Source organism: Trichosurus vulpecula, chromosome 7 (genome assembly GCF_011100635.1).
Source record: "Trichosurus vulpecula isolate mTriVul1 chromosome 7, mTriVul1.pri, whole genome shotgun sequence".
NCBI classification, from domain to species: Eukaryota; Metazoa; Chordata; class Mammalia; order Diprotodontia; family Phalangeridae; genus Trichosurus; species Trichosurus vulpecula.
The window spans coordinates 69,512,771-69,535,709 of record NC_050579.1 but is presented as its reverse complement, the minus strand read 5'-3'; the positions used below and the strand labels follow the sequence as shown (position 1 = coordinate 69,535,709).

The following is a 22,939-nucleotide window of genomic DNA, read 5'->3' as shown; positions in this document are numbered from 1 at the left end:
TATGGATTCTGTGAGGACCAACCCTGACATACTTCGCTCTTCTCAGCAACTTAAGGTGCAAGGACAACTCCAGGGGACTCACGATGGAGAATACTATCTTCATCCAGAGAAAGAACTGTGAAGTTTGAATGCAGATTGAGGCACACTTCATGCGCGCCTTTTTTCTTCTCTTTTGTTTTGTTTTTGGGGTTTTTTTTTTTGGTTCTGTCTCTTCTTTCTCATGATTCACCCCATTCGTCATAATTCTTTTCCACAACTTGACTAGTGTATAAATTAATTCAACGCGAAGTTATACATGGTAGTTATATGAGATTCCATGCCGTCTTGGGGAGGGAGGGGGGAGGGAGGGGAGAAAATCTGGATCTCAAAATTATGTAGAACCGTGTGTTGTAAAGTAAAAATAAAAAAAAAAATTAATAAAATAAATAAATAAATAAATAAAAAAAAAAAATGAAAACAGTCACTGCTTTCAAGGACCTTAAACAAAGTATTATAATCCCTAGGAGAAAATACTAAGCTCCCTCAATCCCAAGGAAGTGTGCTTATTGATATTTTAAGTAAAAACAGTGTAGATTTGTGGATTTGGTAACCATGGTGTTTATTCAACATGTATTGTGCCAAATCAAGTATCCAGGCGAGCAAAGTATCTAAATATTCAAAATCACTAGGGAGATATTGTGTTAATACATAAGTGAAATATAGATCAATGCTTACATTCTATAGCATAAAAAGGAGTGTTGAACCCTAGTTCACGTTACCCATGTTATACACTTTATTTTTTAAATTTTAACTTTATCCACTCCAGTAGAATATAAACTCCTTGAGGACAGTGACTGCTTTTGATTCTTTCTTTGTATTCCTCTACCTTGCACTGTGTTTACACATAATCTGTCCTTATTAAATGTTTGTTGAATTAAAAGGTACACCTATTGGAAGTGATGTTTGGTTGTTTCTAAATGGCAAAGGGGTTAGCGAGGTGGCACAGTAGATAGAACATGAGGCCTAAAATCAGGAAGACCTGAGTTCAAATCCAGCCTTAGACACTTATTAGCTATGTGATTCTGAGAGAATCACTTAATCCTGTTTGCCTCAATTTCCCCATCTGTAAAATGAGCTGAAGAAGGAAATGACAATCCGCTCGAGTGTCTTTGCCAAAAAAACTCCAAATACGATCAGGAAGAGTTGGGCACAACTGAAACGACTAAAAAAGAACAACAAATTAGGGGGGCAGAGCCAAGATGGCCATGTGAAAACAGCGTCTCACCAGAGCTCTCTCACAAGTTCTATCAGATTCCTATAAAAAAGTGAATCTGAGCAGATTTGAGAGAGTTAGAAACCTCGAGCAGTTTGAGTAAGGCAAATTTCCAAGCCAGGAGAGTCTGAAAGGCCGAAGAGACAGATCTGAAGGCTGGGAGAGCGCTTGGCATGCAGGGCTGCTCCAGAAAGCACCAAAGCAGAAGCAGCTGGGGAAACCAATGTGCCAGACCAGCTGGGAGAAAGCTGGGCACCTGAAACTGACAGAGATCCCTAGGCCTTCCAACACAGGACAGCAGTCTGCGCAAGCAATGAGAGGCAGCACAATGCCACTGGCTGTGAGACATCAACTCCTGAGACTTGCAGCCCAAAGGTATGAAACATGGCTTCTTGAACTTCCGGGAGACATAATGACCAGGTAAACGGCTCTAATCCTTTGCCCCCTGACCTAGAGAATTCCTCAGGAAAAAAAACACTGGAATAGAGGAGACAGAAGTGGGGCTTCAGTGGCCAAGCTGTGGGAATTTCCTGAGTCCCAGAGGGACAGAGGAACAGAACCAGCAGGGGTCAACACAAGGAGCCCAGAGGTACCCTTGCTCCCCCAGGGGAAGCACCAGACACTGGCTCAAACAACGAAGAGCTGAGACCATTGCTGAAGAGCAACAGTGCTGGAGAGCAGCCCCAGGGGAACAGACTTCAGGCAGCCAGACCACTCCCCCACACCTCAGGAAACAAAGTCAGTGACTAGACTCACAATCCCCAGAATAAGTAACCTGGCACAGAGAGCCCTGAGCCCCAAAAGCAGAATTCATTGTAAAGCCAGGAAAAAGCTAATGAACACGAAGAAGAACACAAAAAAACCAAGGACCATTGATTCTTTTTATGGAGACAGGCATGATCAAAATACCAATTTGGAAGAGGATGGCAATGACACTATACCCACATCTGATACCTCAAAAGGGAATGTGAACTGGTCTCAAGCCCAAAAAGCATTACTGGAAGAGCTAAAGGAGGATTTCAAAAACCAAATTAGGAAGGTAAAAGAAAAAATGGAAAAGGAAAAAACAAATGCTGACGAAATCAAATCCTTAAAAAATAAGATTGGCGAAATGGCTATGGAGATTCAGAATCTAAACAGAGAAAATGACACTCTGAGAGGTAAAATCAACCAACTGGAAAAGGAGACTCAAAAGCAAAATGAAGAAAGCAACTCATTAAAAATTAGAATTGGGCCCTTTCCGTCTCCGGGAGCCGCTGCAAGTGCAGCCCCCACCACGTCGGCCCACCTGCAGTGGATGGTCCTTTGGAACTGCTTCAGCTTCCTGATCAAGAGCAACAAGCAGACGTACAGCACCGAGCCCAACAATCTCAAGGCCTGAAACTCGTTCCGCTACAACGGGCTGATCCACCGGAAGATGGTGGGCATCGAGCCGGCCGCCGACGGCAAGGGCATCGTGGTGGTGCTGAAGCGGCGGGAAGGTCAGAGGAAGCCTACCACTTCCTATGTGAGGACCACAATCAACAAAAATGCCTGGGCCACACTCAACAGTGTCCGGCACATCATCCGCAAGAATAAATACCGGAAAGATCTCCGCATGGCTGTTCTACACCAGGCCAGTGCTATCCTTAGAAGCCAGAAGCCAGTGGTGGTGAAGAAGAAGCGAACCTGCCCACCCAAGAGCACCTAAGGTGCCAGGCCTGCCTTTGGCTAATAAAGTCAGTCTGCCCAAAAAAAAATTTAAAAAAATTTAAAAAATAAAAATTAGAATTGAGCAAGTAGAAGCTAATGACTCTATGAGGCATCAAGGAATGGTAAAACAAAATGGAAAGAATGAAAAAAATAAAAAAAAAATGTGAAATACCTGATTGGAAAAACAACTGACCTGGAAAATAGATCCACGAGAGACAATTTAAGAATTATTGGTCTACCAGAAATCCACGATGAAAAAAAGAGCCTTGATAGTATCTTCAAAGAAATTATCAAATATAACTTCTCAAAGGTCCTAGAACCAGAGGGTAAAATAGTCATTGAAAGAATCCACCAATCACCCCCTGAAAGAGATCCCAAATTGAAAACACCAAGAAATATTATAGCCAAATTTCAGAATTACAAAGTCAAGGAGAAAATACTACAAGCAGCCAAAAAGAAATAATTCAAATATTGTGGAACTACAGTCAGGACCATGCAGGATCTTTGAGCTTCTACATTAAATGACAAGAGAAATTGGAATATGATATTTCAAAGGGCAAAGGAGCTGCAACTACAACCAAGGATCAACTACCCAGCAAAATTAAGCATAGTGGAGGAGATGGACATTCAATGAAATAAGGAAATTCCAGACCTTCCTGATGAAAAGGCCAGAACTCAATGGAAAATTTGATTTTCAAATACAAAACTCAAAAGAGACATAAAAAGGTAAACAAGGGGAAAAACCCCCACAAACCTTATTAATCAATAAGGGGAAATTATTTACATCTTCATTTAGGATTATATCATCTTATGTATGATACATATATATATATATATATATGCATATACATATATATGTCATTCTTGAGAATTGCACAGCTATTATGACAATTGAAAGGGATACGTATAGACTGTGGATGTCTATATAAAATAACTGATATAAGGATAAAAAACATAATCAAGGGGTGTAAAGGGAGGATTATGGGAGAAGAGGTAAGGAGGTAGTGGAAAAGGGTAAATTACATCAAATGAAGAGGCACAAAAACGCAATACAGTAGAGGGAAAAGGGAAGGAGAAGAGCACTATTTGAGCTTTACTGCCATCAAGAAGGGAATAACATGCTGTGATAAGCATAGAAATCTAACTTGTCCTACTGGCAGTAGGAGGGGAAAGGGGGAAAAATGGAGGGGAGTGGTCAGAAGGGAGGAAAAAAGCAGCAAGTAGAAAACTGTAAGATAAGGGAGGGGAATCAAGAGGGAGGGTAAACTGAGGAAGGCAGCAGTCAAAAGCAAAACTTTGTTGAGAAGTGGAAGAGGAAAGGGAGAAATAAAAGCATAAATGGCGGGGAATAGGATGGAGAAAAAGACATAGATAGAAATTATAACTGTGAATGTGAATGGGATGAACTCTCCCATAAAATGGAAGCAGATAGCAGAATGGATTAAAAACCATAATCCCAAAATATGCTGTTTACAAGAAGTACATTTGAAACAGGGGGATACACAGAGGGTAAAGGTAAATGGCTGGAGTAAAACATATTGTGCCTCAGCTAAATTAAAAAAAGCAGGTGTAGCAATTTTATCATCAGACAAAGCAAAAGTAAAGATAGATTTAATTAAAAGAGATAAGGAAGGACCCTACATCCTGCTAAAAGGCACCATAAACAATGAAGCAATATCATTGTTTAACATATATGCACCAAGTGGTATGGCATGCAAATCCTTAGAGGAGAGGTTAAGGGAGTTACAGGAAGAAATCGACAGCAAAACTATAATAATGGGAGACCTCAACCTCCCCCTCTCTCAACTTGATAAATCTAACCTCAAAATAAATAAGAAAGAAGTTAAGGAGGTGAACAGAATTTTAGAAAAGGCAGATATGATAGACCTCTGGAGAAAACTGAATGGGGATAAAAAAGGAATATACTTTCATCTCAGTGGTACATGGCACATACTCAAAAATTGACCATGTACTAGGGCATAAAACCTCACAATCCAGTGCAGAAAGGCAGTAGTCAAAGCATACTTTTCAGATCACAATGCAATAAAAAATATTTGTAATAAAGAACCATGGAAAAATTATCTAAAAATTAATTGGACTAAATAATCTAATTCTAAAGAATGAGTGGGCCAAAGAACAAATCAGATAAAGAATTAATAACTTCATTCAAGAGAATGACAATAACGAAACAACATAGCAAAACTTACGGGTGCAGCAAAAGCAGTTAATAGGGGAAGTTTCATGTCTCTAAATGCTTACATGAATAAAATAGAGAAAAAGGAGATCAATGAATTGGGCATGCAACTGAAAAAGCTAGAAAAAGAACAAATTGAAAATCCCCAACTAAATACCCAATTAGAAATACTGAAAGTCAAAGGAGAGATTAATAAAATTGAAACCAAGAAAACTATTGAATTAATAAATAAAACAAAGAGCTGGTTTTATCAAAAAAAACCAATATAATTGATAAACCTTTGGTCAATTTGATTTAAAAAAAGAAAGAACAAAACCAAATTACCAGTATCAAAAATGAAAAGGGTGATTTCACCTCTAATGATGAGGATATCAAAATAATAATTAGGAATTATTTTGCCCAATTGTATGCCAATAAATTTGACAACCTTAGGGATATGGATGAATATCTATAAACTCATAAATTGCCCAGGTTAACAGAAGAGGAAGTAAAATTTCTAAATAATCCCATCTCAGAAAAAGAAATTGAGCAAGCCATCAATGAATTCCCTAGGAAAAAATCTCCGGGGCCAGATGGTTTTACAAGTGAATTTTATCAAACATTTAAAGAACAATTAATTCCTATACTTTATAGACTATTTAGGAAAATAGGTGAAGAAGGAGTCCTACCAAATTGTTTTTAGGGCACAAATATGGTACTAATACCCAAACCAGGTAGAGTCAAAACAGAGAAAGAAAAATATAGTCCAATTTCCCTGAAGAATATTGATGCAAAAATTTTAAATAAAATATTAGCACAAAGATTGCAGCAATTTATCATGAGAATAATACATTATGACCAGGTAGGATTTATTCCAGAAATGCAAGGCTGGTTCAATATTAGGAAAACTACTAGCATAATTGACCGTATCAACAACAAGACTAGCAGAAACCATATGATCATCTCAATAGATGCAGAAAAAGTTCATAATTTAGGAATAAAGGCTGATACTATAAGCAATTTGGGAGAACAAGGAATTGTTTACCTATCAGATTTATGGAAAAACAAATAATTCATGACACAACAAGAGATAGAGAGCATTACGAAATACAAAATAGATAATTTTGATTATGTTAAATTGAAATGTTTTTGTATAAAAAAGCCAATGCAAAAAAGATTAGGAGGGAAGCAGAACATTGGGAGAAAATCTTTACAACCAAAGTCTCTGATAAAGGCCTCATCTCTAAAATATACAGGGAACTGAGCCAAATATGTAAGAATACAAGTCATTCCCCCAATTGAGAAATGGTCAAAGGATATGAACAGGCAGTTTTCAGAGGAAGAAATTAAAGATATCAATTGGCATATTAAAAAATACTCAAAATCACTACTGATTAGAGAAATGCAAATCAAAACCACTCTTAGGTACCACTTCTCTCCTGTCAGATTGGCTAAAATGACGAAACATGAAAATGACAAATGCTGGAGAGGATGTGGGGAAATTGGAACATTGTTACATTGCTGGTGGAGTTGTGAACTGATCCAGCCATTCTGGGGAGCAGTTTGGAACTATGCCCAAAGGGCTATAAAAATGTTCATACCCTTTGACCCAACAATACTACTTCTAGGGTTGTAACCCAAAGAGTTCACACAAGTGGGAAAAGGACCCATATGTACAAAAATATTGATAGCGGCTCTTTTTGTAGTAGCTAAGAATTGGAAATCAAGGGAATGCTCATCAATTGGGAAATGGCTGAGCAAGTTGTGGTATATGAAGGTAATGGAATACTACTGTCCAATAAGAAACGGGGATGATAAGGACTTCATAACAACCTGGAAATACCTACACGATGTAATGCTGAGTGAGAGGAGCAGAACCAGGAGGACTTTATACACAACCACAGATATCTGGACTCTGTGAGGACTAACCCTGATAGACTTTGCCCTTCTCAGCAATACAAGTTGAAAAGACAACTCCAAAGGACTCATGATGAAGAAGGCTATCTACATCCAGAGAAAGAACTATGAACTATGAATGCATATTGAGGCACACTTTATGCTAACCTTTTTTTCCCTTTTTTTCTCTCTTTTGTTTTTTTTTGTGTCTTTTTTTGGTTCTATTTCTTCTCTCTTATGATTCATTCCATTGGTCATAATTCTTCTTCACAACTTGACTAGTATGTAAATAAGTTCAATGTGAAGTTATACATAGAAGATATATCGGATTCCATGCTGTCTTGGGGATGGAGTGGGGAGAGGGAGGGGAAGAAAATCTGGAACTCAGAATTATGTAGAACTGAGTGTTGTAAACTAAAAATAAAAAATCTCCAAATGAAAAAAGAAGGCTATTAGAATTAGGCATGAGGTGATAAGAAGCTAAACCGGGTTGGTTTGGTCGGTGTGTGATTAGAGAGAAGGGAGTGTATTTGAAAGATATTGGAGAGGGACAAACAATAAAACTCGGCAACAGAACAGATAGGAGACCTGAATGAGAGTGAAGAATCAAGAACCCTCAGTTTGGAAGCCTAGATAATTAGGATTGTGGTGCTCTTGGAACTAATAGTGAAGACTGGAAGAGGGTAAGTTTTAGTGGGGAGAGGTGGGGGAGAAGATAATCGGTTCCATTTTTGACAAGTTGAGTATGACACATACAACAAGCAGTTGGTACTAGATCCCAAGCAGGAGATTAGAGCTGATATGGAGACCAGAGCATGGAGATGTTGCATTCATGGGAGCTCATGAGATCAGCAAACTAGATAATAAAGAGGAAGAAGAAGAGAGAGCCAAGGATAGATATTTGAGGAACAACCATGTTTAATGGGCGTAATCTGGAGGAAAATGAAGCAAAGGACGTTGAAAGGGAGAGGTCAAACAGGTAGAAGAAAATGAAGAGGGATTAGGGTCATGCAAACCTAGAGAGGAGAAAGTTCCAGGGGAAGAGGATGAATAACAGCATGTAGCTGGGAAAATTTCTTAACTTCTCCAAGGCCTATTGCCCTCATCTGTAAAATTGGGTGGGAAGGGAGGGCTAGATGACCTCTGACCTTCAGTCTACTGAATGGAACTATATAATTCTACGTTTTTACTGGTGTAGGGAACATCATGTACCAATAGTAATTGACAACTGCTCTGGAATTTATAGTGTTAAGAGCTGCCTGGAACATCAAGACGTTAAACAATTTTCCAGGATTATACAACCGTTTATATCAGTGGTAAGACTTGAACACAGAACATACTGATTCTGAGGCTGTTCTTTACTCTCTATGAAAGACTGCCTCATATATTCTATGCTTGGATTTTATAAATCAGTTCCTATTGAGACAGCCAGGTGGCGACAGTAGATAGAGCACTAGACCTGGAATCAGCAAAATCTGAGCTCCAATCCGGCCTCAGATGCTTCCTAGATGTGTGACCCTTGGCAAATCATGATCTCTGCCTGTTTCATCATTTATAAAACTGAGATTTAAAAAAAAACAGCCTCTAACTCTCAGGGTTGTTGTAAAGGTCAAATGAGATAATATTTATGAACCATTTTGAACATCTGAAACCATAATAAAATACTGGACATTATTATTTAATCATTAGGATTATCATTTATGACTGGTAAAGTAAATTAAACACTGGACTGAGAGTCAGGAGACCTAAGGTATTTTGTTCGTTGGTTTGTTTTGTTTGGTAAGGCAATAAGGGTTAAGCGACTTGCCCAGGCTTACACAGCTAGATTTTAATGCAGATCCTCCTGACTCCCAGGGCTGGTGCTCCATCCACTATGCCACATAGCTGCCCCAGAAGATTTAAATTCTGATTCTAGTTCTGCCATTAAGCAGGCCCTTGTAATAATTTGGAGGATCTTTAGTCATCCTTCATCTGCAAAATGAGGGGATGAAGAGGTAGGGAAGAGAGGAGGTAGAGAATCTCTAAGGTTTTTAAATGTTATTCTATTGAGTAAGTAAGATGAGGAATATGCAAAAAATGCCTTTAAGGTAGGATCACAGCTGGTGAGCCAAACTTCACAGAAGACTGATCTCTCGAGAAAAACCTTACTATTATCTTTTTGGCAACAGAAAACCAGTTACTGGCCTAATACTGTTGGAAGCAAATCCAGCCTTCACGTTTGTCACTTGTTCATTCATCCATTTATTTTCTACAAAAATAATGTCCCACTGGTATATTAGCAAGGACCTTAGCAGTGACAATCACTCTTTTCTTCCTTCCCACACCCCCCCATTGGGTACTAAGCTGGTGTCAGAAATGAACAAAGAAGGAATAAAAGATGAAACAAGCCAAACCAAATCTATTTATAGTTTTGCTGACATCCTGTGGGTCTGGCAGCCACCCAAAGACACAAGACATTAATTGATTATAATTCTTGATAGGGATATAATAATTCCTGTCATTGTCGCAGCTGCTTTCATTGGTGGGTAAGAAAACAACTTCTCTAAGCTTACTTAACAGCAATTTTCTTTAGTTTCTCCTGATAATCCCTAATAATCATTTATTTTATTTATTTGTCTATCTAATCTATTAGCTCCTCCAAATTTAAGAGCAATATTTTTCATTATAATCCAAAATAAGCTTTTTTTTAACTTTTTAAAAAATATATTAACTTTTCTAAATTTAAAAGTAGTTTTTCTTTGGTTTCTCATGATTTGTCCAAATAAGATTTTATTTTTATTATTATTCAAAGTTTATTTTTTTTTATTTTCATGAAAGAGAAATAATTCAGGATGGTAGGGAGGAGAGACAAAAATTCAAGATGCAAGTTGGGAAAGAAGTCATGGAACATTCAGTAATCTATTTATCTGATAGCCAAAGCAAATATATCAGGTAAGCAATCCGGGGACATCTATCTGTTGGGTCTCTCCCGACTGTGTCTTCATGGTCATGGGAAGAGGGCTGACCACTTAGCCATCATATTCAGGGAAGCTTTATTGTGATTGAAGTGAGCCAAAAGAAAAATAGGGATGTGGAAAAAGAAGAAATGAACATATTAAAAGTTAGTTTTCCCTATAAACTTCATAAAATCCCTCTATCCAGAGATATAGACTGAGGAGGTCCTGGCTCAGATGTTAGGGTAAGCAACTAATTAAGGAATTCATGACTGGATGGAATAGGCACAGGCTGAAGCATCATTCATGTGTCTTTGATGGTTTGCCACAGGTAGAAAACAGGGACTGTATCAGCGGTACAGGAAGTACAGAAGTGCATATGATTCTGTACCTCAAAGAGATCTCGTAGTTCAACACCTCCTATCATCAAATGTATCCATAGCTAGCAGGGTAGGTTGGCCAATGACTCAGCAGTGATTCAGAACACCTGAAAGGTTCCAGGTAAATTTTAAGTTTCCAAATCCAAATTCAGCTTCCAAATTCCAATATTTCCAATTAATATTTCCACTATTAAAACAGATAAGTGGTATGAGAGTTATCAGGCTGAATATGCTTATGACTATGGTCCTTTTTAATGGACTCCATAGCATATCTCTTATGATTATTTGCCTCATAGATTTTAATTAAAATCTTTTTCCTCTCAATGAAGAATTTACTTTGTTACAAATTCAAAGTAATAACCTGGAATGTGTGACTGATAAAAAAATGTGACTGATGTGTGACTGGTAAGAAATGTGTGTCAGATAAGAGTCAGATGATAAACTAAAAACCCATTGAATAAGGAAACCAAAGATCTGGCTTCTCATACTTACTCTACCATTTGTCAACAGTATAACCCTTGGACAAGGAACTTCTCTGATCTTCATTTTCCTAATAAAAGGGATTCCCAAAGTTTTGGTGCAGTTTTAATCTATTAAACCTCAAAACTGCACTAAGACTTTTGGGATACCTTTTATTTAAAATGAAAATAATAATAATACACATTGGCCTCACAAAATTAGTTTGACAATCAAATGAAACCTTTTATGTATACTACATTATCAGATCTATGTACAATAAAATCACTATGTAAGTCATTCTAATTGTCATTGCTATTTTGAATTAACTTTAATTACCTAACCTAGATGTGATTCTGCTTTCTCATAGAAGGCAACAGTGCTGCACACAGATAGACCTTAGAGGGATACTAGTTTCTAGGGGATACAAGAGATTCTACTCATTTACATCATAGTGTGAGTGGAATTTGATTTATCCCCTCACTTTATATGACCTTTTCCTTTGTTTCCAAAATACTTTTCATTTTGAGGAAAATGGAATGGACTAGTTTGTCCTAAATTCCCTTTCACTAGAAATGTACAAACAGAAGCTGCACACCTTGTATTTTGTAGAGAAGATACCTGTATTAAATGGTAAGTTGGAAAATAACGACCACTGAGGTTGTCTCTAATGCTAAGATTTGGTGATATTTTGTAGGGCATTTGAAGATGCACAAAACTAAACTGCTAATCAAAGGTTTTCACTTTTATTACTTACAAAGGAAACACTCATCTCTAGGGGCATCTACTGGTACAGTGGATAGATTATTAGGCCTCAAGTTGGGAAAACCTGAGTTCAAATCCAGCTTCAGATACTTCCTAGGTGTGTACTCCTGGGTAAGTCACTTAAGCTCTGTTTGTCTCAGGTTCTTCAGCTTAAAAATGAGCATAATAATAGCACCTACTTCACAGAGTTATTGTAAAGATTAAATAAAATAATATTTATAAAATAGTCAGCATAGTGCCTAGTACACATAATACATGCTAAATAAATGCTTGTTCCTTTCTCCTCCCTATATAGGGAAAGAAGCTTGTCCTTTAACAGGATTCTTTATCTGTGAAGAGTGAATTCATTTGTATAAAGGAGTGTGTTAATTAAAGCAAGGTCATTTGTTCTATCACTCTACTATAGGTTATATCCCTAGTCCCAGACAAATGTTTTTCATCATGTACTGAGGAGATGAGAAAGCATGATAAATTGGTGAAAATCTACTACCATTATTGGTAAATCAAATGAAAACAAGTTTCTCACAAAAACTTCATCAGATGGAGAACATATATGATGCAGAAGGAAGAAACCAAGATTTTGAGTCAGAAGACCTGGGTTTGGGGGCAGCTATGTGGAGTAATGGATAGAGTACCAGCCCTAGAGTCAGGAAGACCTGAGTTCAAATTCAGCCTCAGTCATTTAACACTTACTAGCTGTGTGACCCAGGATAAGTCTCTTAACACTGGTTTCCTTACCAAAAAAATCTCGGGTTCAAATCCACGCCCTGCCCCTTATTATCTATGTTATCTTGGGCAAGTCATTTAACTTTTCTGGTCCTCAGTTTCCTAAACTGTAAAATGAGAGGTTGAACTTGACCTCTAAGGTCCCTTTAAAATCTAAATCTCTTATCCTATCCTACTATGAAAAAGATAGAATATAGAAGACTCAAAATCCCTCATTAATTGTACCATTAAAGCTATATATCACAATGTTTCAATCTGCACCCAGAGTTCATAAGTTCTGTCTCTAGAGGTAGAGAACATTTTTCATCACGACTTCTTTAATGTCTTGGATTATTATCCTGATTAGAGTAGCTACGTATTTCATAGTTGATATTATCACAGTCACAACATCCTTATAATATTGCTGTTACTAGGTACAATATATTCCTGGCTCTGCTTATTTCACTTTGCAACAGTTCATGTAAGTCTTCTCAAGTTTTTTTTTTTTTCTGAAAACATCCTGCTCATCATAGTTTTCTTCTCGTTCTTCAGTTCTTTCAGTTTTATCCAACTCTTTGTGACCCCATTTGGGATTTTTTTTTACAAAGATACTAGAGTGGTTTGCCATTTCCTTCTCCAGGTCATTTTACAGATGTGAAACTCAAGCAAATACGCTTAAGTGACTTGCCTAGGGTCACACAGCTAGTGAGTACCTGAGACCAGATGTGAACTCATGAAGATGAGTCTTCCTGAATCTAAGCCCAGTACATAGCCACTGTTACCTAGCTGAAGTGTGTGGGGTATTTAAGAAGGACTAGTGCTTCTGCTGTGAGGGCTTGCTGAGCTCTTTTCCGAGCTGCTCATCCACCTTCATCATCCACCTGCCACCCAACTTTCACCTATGGCTCCAAGTAGCCATAGCATGCATAATGGCCACACCCTGGGAAAAGTCTCAACAGACAGGCAAACCAGGTTGAGGGTAACCAAAGGGCCTCAAACACATCAGTGAGTTAACACATAGTTATGCTTTTAAAAATTTTTATTCATTTATTGTTATCTAGATTTCTAAATTGTTAATATCCCTAATAAAGTCTGGTACACAGAACTCAACACAATACCATAGATATAGTGTTATCAGCTTAGCATGCTTCAAGCATTTTTGGACACAAATCTGAAATATACTCTTTGGATTGGCTACATTTACTCATTTATCTTCTCCACTGCAAATGTTATTTTCTTCTCATCTCTTCTTGCTTACTGTTAGTCCTCATTCATTCGCTCCCTGTAGGCCCATTGCTTGGCAAGCAGTCCATTTTCACTGACTTGACAAATTGATATTCCTAAAATAAAGTTTTCACCATTTCATACCCCTACTCAAAAGATAGCTAGATGGCATATTGAATAGTGTGAATCTGAAGTTGGGAGAATCTGAACTGAAATCCTACCTTAGACACTTACTAGCTGTGTGACACTGGGCAATTCATTTAACCTACTGAGCTCAGTGTTCTCATCTGTAAAATGTAGGTAATAATAGTATTTACCTCACATCACTGTTCTAAAGATTAAATGAAATATGTAGAAAATCGACAAGCACCTATTAAGTATTTACTATGCCAGGTACCTAGGGGCAGCTGGATGGTTCAGTGAATAGAGTGCTGGCCTGGAGTCAATGAGTTCAAATCTGGCCTCACACACTTACTAGCTATATGACCCTGAGCATGTCTCTTAACCTCTGTTTGCCTTAATTTGCCTACTGGAGTAGGAAATGGCAAACTGCTCCAGTACATTTGCCAAGAAAACCCCATGGACAATGGGGTCACAGAGGATCAGTCATAACTGAAAACCTGAATAGCAACAAATGTATGAGGTATTATGATAAGTGCTTGTATATGTCTAAAGTACTTTATACATCTTATCAGGCTAGCTATTATTACTATTCAGAACTTTTCAGTGGCTTCTTATTGATCCTAGAATAATATACACGTGAAAGGGTAAGTGGGGGAAGAGGGAGGTTGTCAGTTGATGTAGTCATAAGATGTAGTCCAAAGTGGGTGCTACATGAATTTTTTTAAAAAGCCATCTACAGTCTGGTTCCCACTTTCCTTTCTAGCCTTATTTTGTGTTACATACACATTCTACACTCTAGCAAAACAGGACTAGTAACAACCTTGCCTCTCTATATCTTTACATAAGTAGTCTCCCATGCCTGGAATGTACTTCATACTAAACATTCATCTCTAAGTATCCCTCTTTACCTTGAAAATATACCCAATTTATACATGATGAATTTATTGATATCAAACCCTTCCCCCATTATTAATACTCTTTCATTCTTGATTGTTTTGTATTAATCTGATTATACATTTTTTATTATATTAACTCATATAAATGTCTCTAGTGAAATTACTTTAAGGCTCTGTCCTTGGTCATGTGTTCCACTTAAAAACCAATAACTTAAATGAAAGAATAAATAACATGTTTATTAGAATCTAAATGTATAAGGCTATGTATAAAGCTAAAAGAAATAAGATCCAAAACATATTTTGACAAGCTAGAATGATTGACCTACCCTAAAGTAATAAAATGTAATAGAAATAAATGTAAAATTCTGCATTTGACTTCAAATAATCAAGGACACAGTTGTGAAAAGAGATAGTCATTGCTAGACAGGAATTCCTATGGAAAACAATTCATAAATTTGAAGGAATCACAAGTTCAAAATCATTTGATACTATGACATGACAGAGCAAAAATGATAATAGGAACTGAGGCTAGATAGACAGACACTGTCTTCATAATATCATCAGTGGTCATCCCAGCACACTCTTTCATCAGGCCATTCAGAAATCTTGTATTCAATACTAGACACATTTTAGGAGGGACATTGATATGTTGAGTATCACAGAATAACAGAATGTGAGAGTGAGAAGGGGTCCATCCATCTAGCATCCATCTAGCCCAGGGTATATCCAGAGGCAAGTGATCAGAACAGTGAAGAGAATGGAAACCATGCAAATAAAGATCAGTAAAACCAATACGATTAGTGAGGAAAAGACTGGGAAGGAAGTTGCAGTTGATCAAGTAACTTGTAGGTAGGATATCAGGCTGATAAATTTGGACAAAAGTCAGAAATATAATTTCCAATCACATTCAGACTTGCTTTTTTGATCCTTAGAATGTGAAGCAGTAGGGACACCATTTGTATTGAATCCTAGGTATAAAGAATGTTTCCCCAGGAAGGCTTCAGTGCCAAAGAAACTGGCATCCACATAAATTTTGTGCAAAAAATTATAAACTATGAAAAAATAACTTTTTGCAATGGAAACACCTGCATCTCCTCAACTGAAGTGTTATAGAAACAATACGACTATAATATACTCTAAAGGAAGACATAGGCTGTTGGCATTGCTTCCTTTTTTAATTCCCATTCTCCAGAGCCTATTTCCTGAGCTTAAGTGACTTACCTTTTAGTAAATACTGATCACAAAGGAGCTACATCTTGGTGGTCTTAAATATTCATGATCTCCTGTTTTGGAATGGCATCATAATTTGCAGTCTTTTCAGTAATTCTTTTCCAAAGAGCAGATTTGTGCATATTATAGCAATGATGATTTGGGCACATGAATTGGCATAAAAGATATCATCAGGGAAGATTATAATCAGAAAATGAGATAATTGGTCATGTAATAAGAGTAAGAGATAAGAGATGAAATTCCCATTCCACATTAGTAAACTTGAAACGGTAAAACACCAACAAGAATTTTTCCAGGATGTGAGGAAGAAACTTCACAGAAAATTTAAAAGAGACTATTGGGGAAAAACAATATGAAATTTGAAGATACAAATAAACTTTGTTCGGTGCTGATTAGGGGAGCAACCACTATGAGGGGAGGGGGCAATTCAATGAAAATATTCAAGTATTTATCCCCTATCCCATGCCCTGGGAAGTGAGATAAGCAGTTATCTATCCAAAGAGGAATTTTGTCCTTTGATTTACAGTGAAAGTCAGAATGTGACATGAAAGTATGTCTCCTTATTCTTAAATTGTTGCTGTCCTAACTTCCAAATGAAAATAGACCACATTAAGCCAAGAAATGTTGGCCATGTACATGGTCAGGAATTCTCATCATATGTTATTTTCTTCAAAGATTTTTCTGCAATGATTTTCTTAAAAAGCATAATTGCACAGAAAGAACACTGGAGGAGAGGGGAAGGAGGACTGAGTTGCACTCTGGTCTCTGTCACTTAACAGTTGTATTGACTGGTCAAGGTACTTCAGATAAGTTTCCTTATTTATAAATTGTTCCAAAAAAAATCTATGAGTGTCTGAATTGTACAGAAAACTTAATAGTTGCCAGCTACAGGAGAAAAATGAAAGGAGACTTCCTTTTTGGAAGTTATATGGTTTGTAATCTGTCTTTAAGAATCCAAAAGAGATATTTGACATCATTCTATTATGAACCATGACAAGGCTGAACATTTTATATGCCAATCCTCAGTTTGTCATCCTCCATTAGCACTTTGTTTCATAGCTGGTAAGAATCGCTGTGATGGAAATACAAATTAAAACATTAGAAATATCGACCCACCCTTTCCTTCAATCAATTGAGCAAGCAATCAACAAGCCTTTATTAAGCTCTTAATAGATACCAGACCCTGTGCTAGACACTGGACTCAGACCCTATTCACTATTCACAAAACCACATGTTAGTGTTAACTAAAAAGTAATTGTCCATATTAACTTGAAAGAGAGATTTCTAGAAGGTGGGTCAGCAAACCGATTTGAACAATATCATATTTGATGTCGACTATGTGATAATAGGTAGTAATACGATTGATTCATGTAGAATGAAAGAGAAGGAATTCTGCTACTCAAAATTCTATACATTTCCAAGAGACCTTGCCACAGTTCTAAAATCCACAAATATGGCTACATTTGCTTTTGGTGGTTGTGGGGTAACCTCTGAAAACATTTACCTTTTGTCGGCTGGCAATAGTTTGAAATAGTGAATTTCTTAAAACTTTAATCTTTCTGTATCTTTTTTTATTTTCAATAAAGAGTTCCTTTGCCCCAAATTCCTGGGAAGACAAAATGTTACTGGACTAATGGAAAGAAATCAGAAAGCATGTCCTTTCCCCCCAGTCCCACAATTAAGTTGTGGATTGTCATTCAGTAATTTCCCAATCTTCTGTACCCTGTTTCCAGACTCTGTTAAAGGAAGATAATAATGCATGTCCCTAAATTTTCAGTGAAGTTGAAAAGATTAATGAGAAAGATCTATGAAAGGCTTTGAGTTGGTTTCAGAAGGGCTATATATGAATATATGGTATTGCTATTGTAATCTTGCTGTACATTGAGCCAGAGCTCAAACTAAAACCCTGAAACTTTCAGTTCATTTTTACTCTGTCCCACATTGGTTGAGAATAATTTTAGTACTTGAGATGTTTATCTATTTCACCCCCCAAGAAAACTTAATACTTTCTACTTATCATATCAAATGTGATACCTCCGATCATTACTCCTAACAAAAGGATTTTATCATTTCTTTGAAGATATTCTGGACCAGAAAGGCTACTTTCTGTAGTGGTAAGATTTCAGTAACTTCTTATAATCATGGATAAATGTAAATATTTTGTGTATTTTCACAAAAGGAGAGGGGGTAAAGAAGGCTTCAAATTATAGATTCACGTATCTGACTTAAGTTCCAATAAAAATACTGGAACTTATTTAAAAAATTATTTGTAAACATTATGAAGAGAAAACAGTGGTCACTGGAAGTAAGAACAGAATAATCAAGAATATACAATGCCCAGCTAACCTAATTTCCTGTTTTGGCAAGGTTATTTAAATGGTAGATTAGTGTGGTTCACAGTATACTTGGATTTCATCAAGGCTTTTGACAGGTTCTTAATAAATGAGGAACCATGAGACTAGATGATAGCAAAATTAAGTAGATTCAGAATTTATTAAATAAAGGAATAAAATAGTAATTGATGGATCAATGTAACCTAAAATGATGACTCTATTGAAGATCTATCCCTGGCAGTATGCTCCCTTATCCTTCTATCCAGCTCCAAATATCAGCCAATCTTTGTTACACATTATTCTTTTATTCCATTCAAACTTGACTATTAGACATTCCTTAATGGCATCTTCTTCTTTCCCACTTGTGTACATTCATTCACATATCCCCCACACTGGGAAAAAGACCCCATCCACATCCACCTGGTGAAATTCTTCAATTCAAGGTCAAGTTCAGATGCTTGCTCTTCTATGGCTCTCTTCCTGATTCTTCCAGGTAGAAGTGATCATTTTCTCCCTATCCAGTATCTTATCTCCCACTGTATGACCTCTCCTATAGACATGTCACAGTTGTGCTTATTTTATATTTCTTACCTCACTAATAGGTTGGAGTATTATGGGATTTTAACTCTAGAGCTAGAAAAGATGGAAAAAGTAATTTAGTCCTCTTCCCTCTTTTTACAGATGAGGAAACTGAAACTCAGAGAGATGAAGTAAATTGCCAGGTTCACAGAGGTAGTAAGCATCAGAGGCTGGATTTATGTTCAGGTCTTCTGACTCTAGAGTCAGTGTTCTGTTCGTTCTCCCACACTGAGAGGCATGAATGACATCGTCACTTTTTATGTTTACCTCAAAAATCTTGGATAGCATGCTGCAAATATTATATACCTAAGGAAAATTTATTTGTCTGTTGAATGGAACATGGAAAAAATAATGACTGAAAAATATCTTCATATATAATGCAATATTATTTCACTTAAAAAACAGCAAAAGTAATGATCATTAATAACATTTCAAGTGGATGAACAAATTTTATGGAGATGCTGAAAAGAGCAAAAAAAATAGGTTGTATGTAAGGCAAACAAACATACCAACTCCCAACAATTAAAGCTATTTCAAATTAGGATAGGCTGCCAAGGAGGAACTGGATCCTTCTTTAAGGGCAGTGTTCAAGCAAAACATGGATGACCACTTGTCAATTATCTAATATTGTAAATTCTTACTGAGGGCTAGATTGGAACTTATTGTTCCTTAGGTCTTTTACAATTTGTGGAATTCTCTTAAGTATTTGTCCCCTCAAAACATCTCTAACTGAAGAGAAAGGGGAGATGGAGGGAAAAAAATCTTGGGTATAGCTACTGAATTAGGCACTATAGAAATCAATTACAAGGAAGAATAGGAGTAGAAATTCCCACAAATTCACAGGGTTTGAAATCTAAGAAAGTCACCAGAAATATGGTCTCAAAAGTATCAAATATGAAGGAAGCAAATATGAATACAATTTTGCCCCAGATTTCAAGGGCAAAACTTGTACCAAAGCTACTGTGAAAATAGAGATGGGTTCCATATTTTCTCTCTTTTGAGAAGAGTAATTCCATTTTATTACTAGCTTCCATTTAAATACAGATTGAACAAATCCTTGTATTTGAGTTTATCCTGTCCCAAATTGTTCTGCCAGAGTAAGCAGAGAGAAAGATAAATTGTCCCAGACAACTGCAGAAGACACGTATTACTTTGTTTCATTGACAAGGCATACCATATTGTCCTATATGAAAGAATAATTATGGACAATATCAAAATAACAAATTGTTTACCCTAGTGTTTAAAAAGTCTGCTATTTACTTTATTTGTACGTGACTTTTCTGTAGATTCTTCCCCACAACTATGAGTCTATTAGAAACTCTTCTGTGGATCCTGTTCCATAGATAGAAGTCTCTTCTGTAAATGCTTTTGTGATCAGGTGCCAGGGGCAGATGGGGCAGGGAAATGGGAGGGAGAAGGACTTTCCTTTAGTATCTTTCCAATAACCATCTGTCTCCAAATATATTTCTTTTAATGAAACGTTCTAAATTTTATTATCTGGGTCATATATTTTTAACCCCAACATCTTGATTCACTAACCTCAAAGTCTTAAATAAATAATTCATTTTACCTTGACTCTACCACAATATTAATTCAATAATAGTTGAAATTACTAAATAACAAAGCACAGGATGAACTTGATGTGAAAATAAATAAATTTGAACCTTGTTATATTTAAATGAAGATGATGCATAACTCATATTCTTAATTCCCTACTGTTGAATTACAACATAAAGTATATAGGGAAAATATTTAATATTCTGGACAAATACTTCAGAATACAAGTTACTAGGATTTTTTTTTAAATTTTGTTTTGTTATGAGCTGCTGTCTTTAATAGTGCTGTCTTGGGAGGTAATGAGGAAAGTTTTCGTTGGGAGGAATGCAGAATAGTTCTGTGGAGGTTTGATGGCTCAGCATGAGGCAGGGAATTCAAATGCTATTATGTATAATTTCAGCTTTGCCACCAACTTACGTGACTTTAAGCAAGTCAGTTAACCTTTCCATGTTTTAATTCCCTCATTTCCAAAAGGTGAGCAACTAGGTACAATTAGTGTTGTAATGTTCTCTCACAGTAATTGTAATTTGATATGTAACTATACATTGAACTTAATCAATGACACATCATAAAATATATTGATAGGTCAACTGTTCAGTAGTCTGTGAAGTACTTTAAAAGTACATTTACAGAACTCATTGTATATAAGGATCTGCAAGTCTTTTCTTGTATATCTCTAAATAAAAATTTTCTATTACATTCTATTCTGCGCTTTCTCCCTTCCCCCAAAACAAAAACTTTTTCTTTTTCATTTTATTGAAGGAATCTAAAACCTCATAGTATCTGGAAACTTATAATCAGTAAGGCCTAGTTTCAAGTCCTGCCTTACACATATAAGCTGCATGACCATGAAAAGTCAATTAATTACCAAAGAACTCATAAAATTAGAAAAACTTTCCACTTAAGGAATTCCCTACATCAAATAAACAACAGGTCTGGATTGAAAAAAAAGGCAAAAATCCTGAAACACATTATGTTAAGAAGATTACCTAAAAGCAAAGAATTCATGACACAACAAGAGATAGAGAGCATCACAAAATGCAAAATAGATAATTTTGATTATGTTAAATTGAAATGTTTTGTATAAAAAAACCAATGCAACAAAGATTAGGAGGGAAGCAGAACATTGGGAGAAAATCTTTACAACCAATGTCTCTGATAAACGCCTCATCTCTATAATATACAGGAAACTGAGCCAAATTTATAGGAATACAAGTCATTCCCCAATTGAGAAATGGTCAAAGGATATGAACAGGCAGTTTTCAGAGGAAGAAATTAAAGATATCTATTGGTATATGAAAAAATGCTCAAAATCACTACTGATTAGAGAAATGCAAATCAAAACAAATCTTAGATACCACATCTCTCCTGTCAGATTGGCTAAAATGACAAAACAGGAAAATGATAAATGCTGGAGAGGATGTGGGAAAATTGAAACATTGTTACATTGCTGGTAGAGTTGTGAAATGATCCAGCCATTCTAGAGAGCAATTTGGAACTATGCCCAAAAGGCTATAAAAACTTTCATACCCTTTGACCCAGCAATACCACTTGTAGGGTTGTATCCCAAAGAGATCACACAAGTGAGAAAAGGACTCATATGTACAAAAATATTTATAGTGGCTCTTTTTGTAGTGGCAATTGGAATTCAATTCCAATTCCAAGAATTGGAAATCAAGGGGATGTCCATCAACTGGGGAATGGCTGAACAAGTTGTGGTATATGAAGGTAATGGAATACTACTGTGCTATAATAAATTGGGATGACATGGACTTCATAATAACCTGGAAAAACCTACACCAGATAATGCTGAGTGAGGAGAGCAGAACCAGGAGAACATCATACACACCCACAGATATATGGATTCTGTGATGACTAACCCTGATAGACCTTGATGTTCTTAGCAATACGAGTTGCAAAGACAACTCCAAAGGACTCATGATGAAGAGGGCTAACTACATCAGGAAAAAGAACTATGGAGTCTGAATGCAGATTGAGGCACACTTTATGCTCACCTTCCCCCCCCCTTTTTTTTCTCTTCTGTTTTTGTCTTTGTTTTGTTTTTTGTTTTGTTTCTTCTTTCTCATGATTCATTCCATTGGTCATAATTCTTCTTTACAACTTGACTATTGTGTAAATAAGTTCAATGTGAAGTTATATGTAGAAGATACATCAGATCCCATACCGTCTTGGGGAGGGAGAGGAAGGCGGGGAAGAAAATCTGGAACTCAAAGTTATGTGGAACTGAGTGTTGTGAACTTAAAATAAAAAATCTTAATTATAAAAAAAAAAAAGTTAAAAAAAGTTTACCTATAGTGCATCAAATCTCCTTCCGTTTGAAAAATATGCACTTATTCTGTAAATTATTTTATTTGTTTAATAGAGTTGCGAGTCCTAGAGATTTATTATCTCTGTTTTGGTCCCATCTATACACCACAAAATGAGATTAGAAGCTAGCAGGCAGCAAAGTGAAAAACTACTTTAGGTCAGAATTTGTGACTGACTACCCACTCAACTCCATGTGACTATGACAATGTCGAGAAACTGGCACCCGGAATGGTGAAGGATTTCAATCTCATCCTCTGATCTCTATAACTACAAAATCTCAGTGAACTTTTCCTTTTGATCTATAGCTATTTGTTTTGGTATATTTTCAGTAGAGCAGTAGTATGCTGTAGAGCAAAGAGGACAGTTCTCAAAGCCAGGAAGATGTAAGTTCAAACAATTCACAGGCTTTGTGAGGGA

General features: G+C 36.5%; 1 pseudogene; it reads left to right on the top strand.

The window, feature by feature from the left end:
- Positions 1-1,664: 1,664 nt before the first annotated feature.
- Positions 1,665-2,991, top strand: LOC118857553 (annotated as a pseudogene).
- The last annotated feature ends 19,948 nt before the right edge of the window (positions 2,992-22,939 follow it).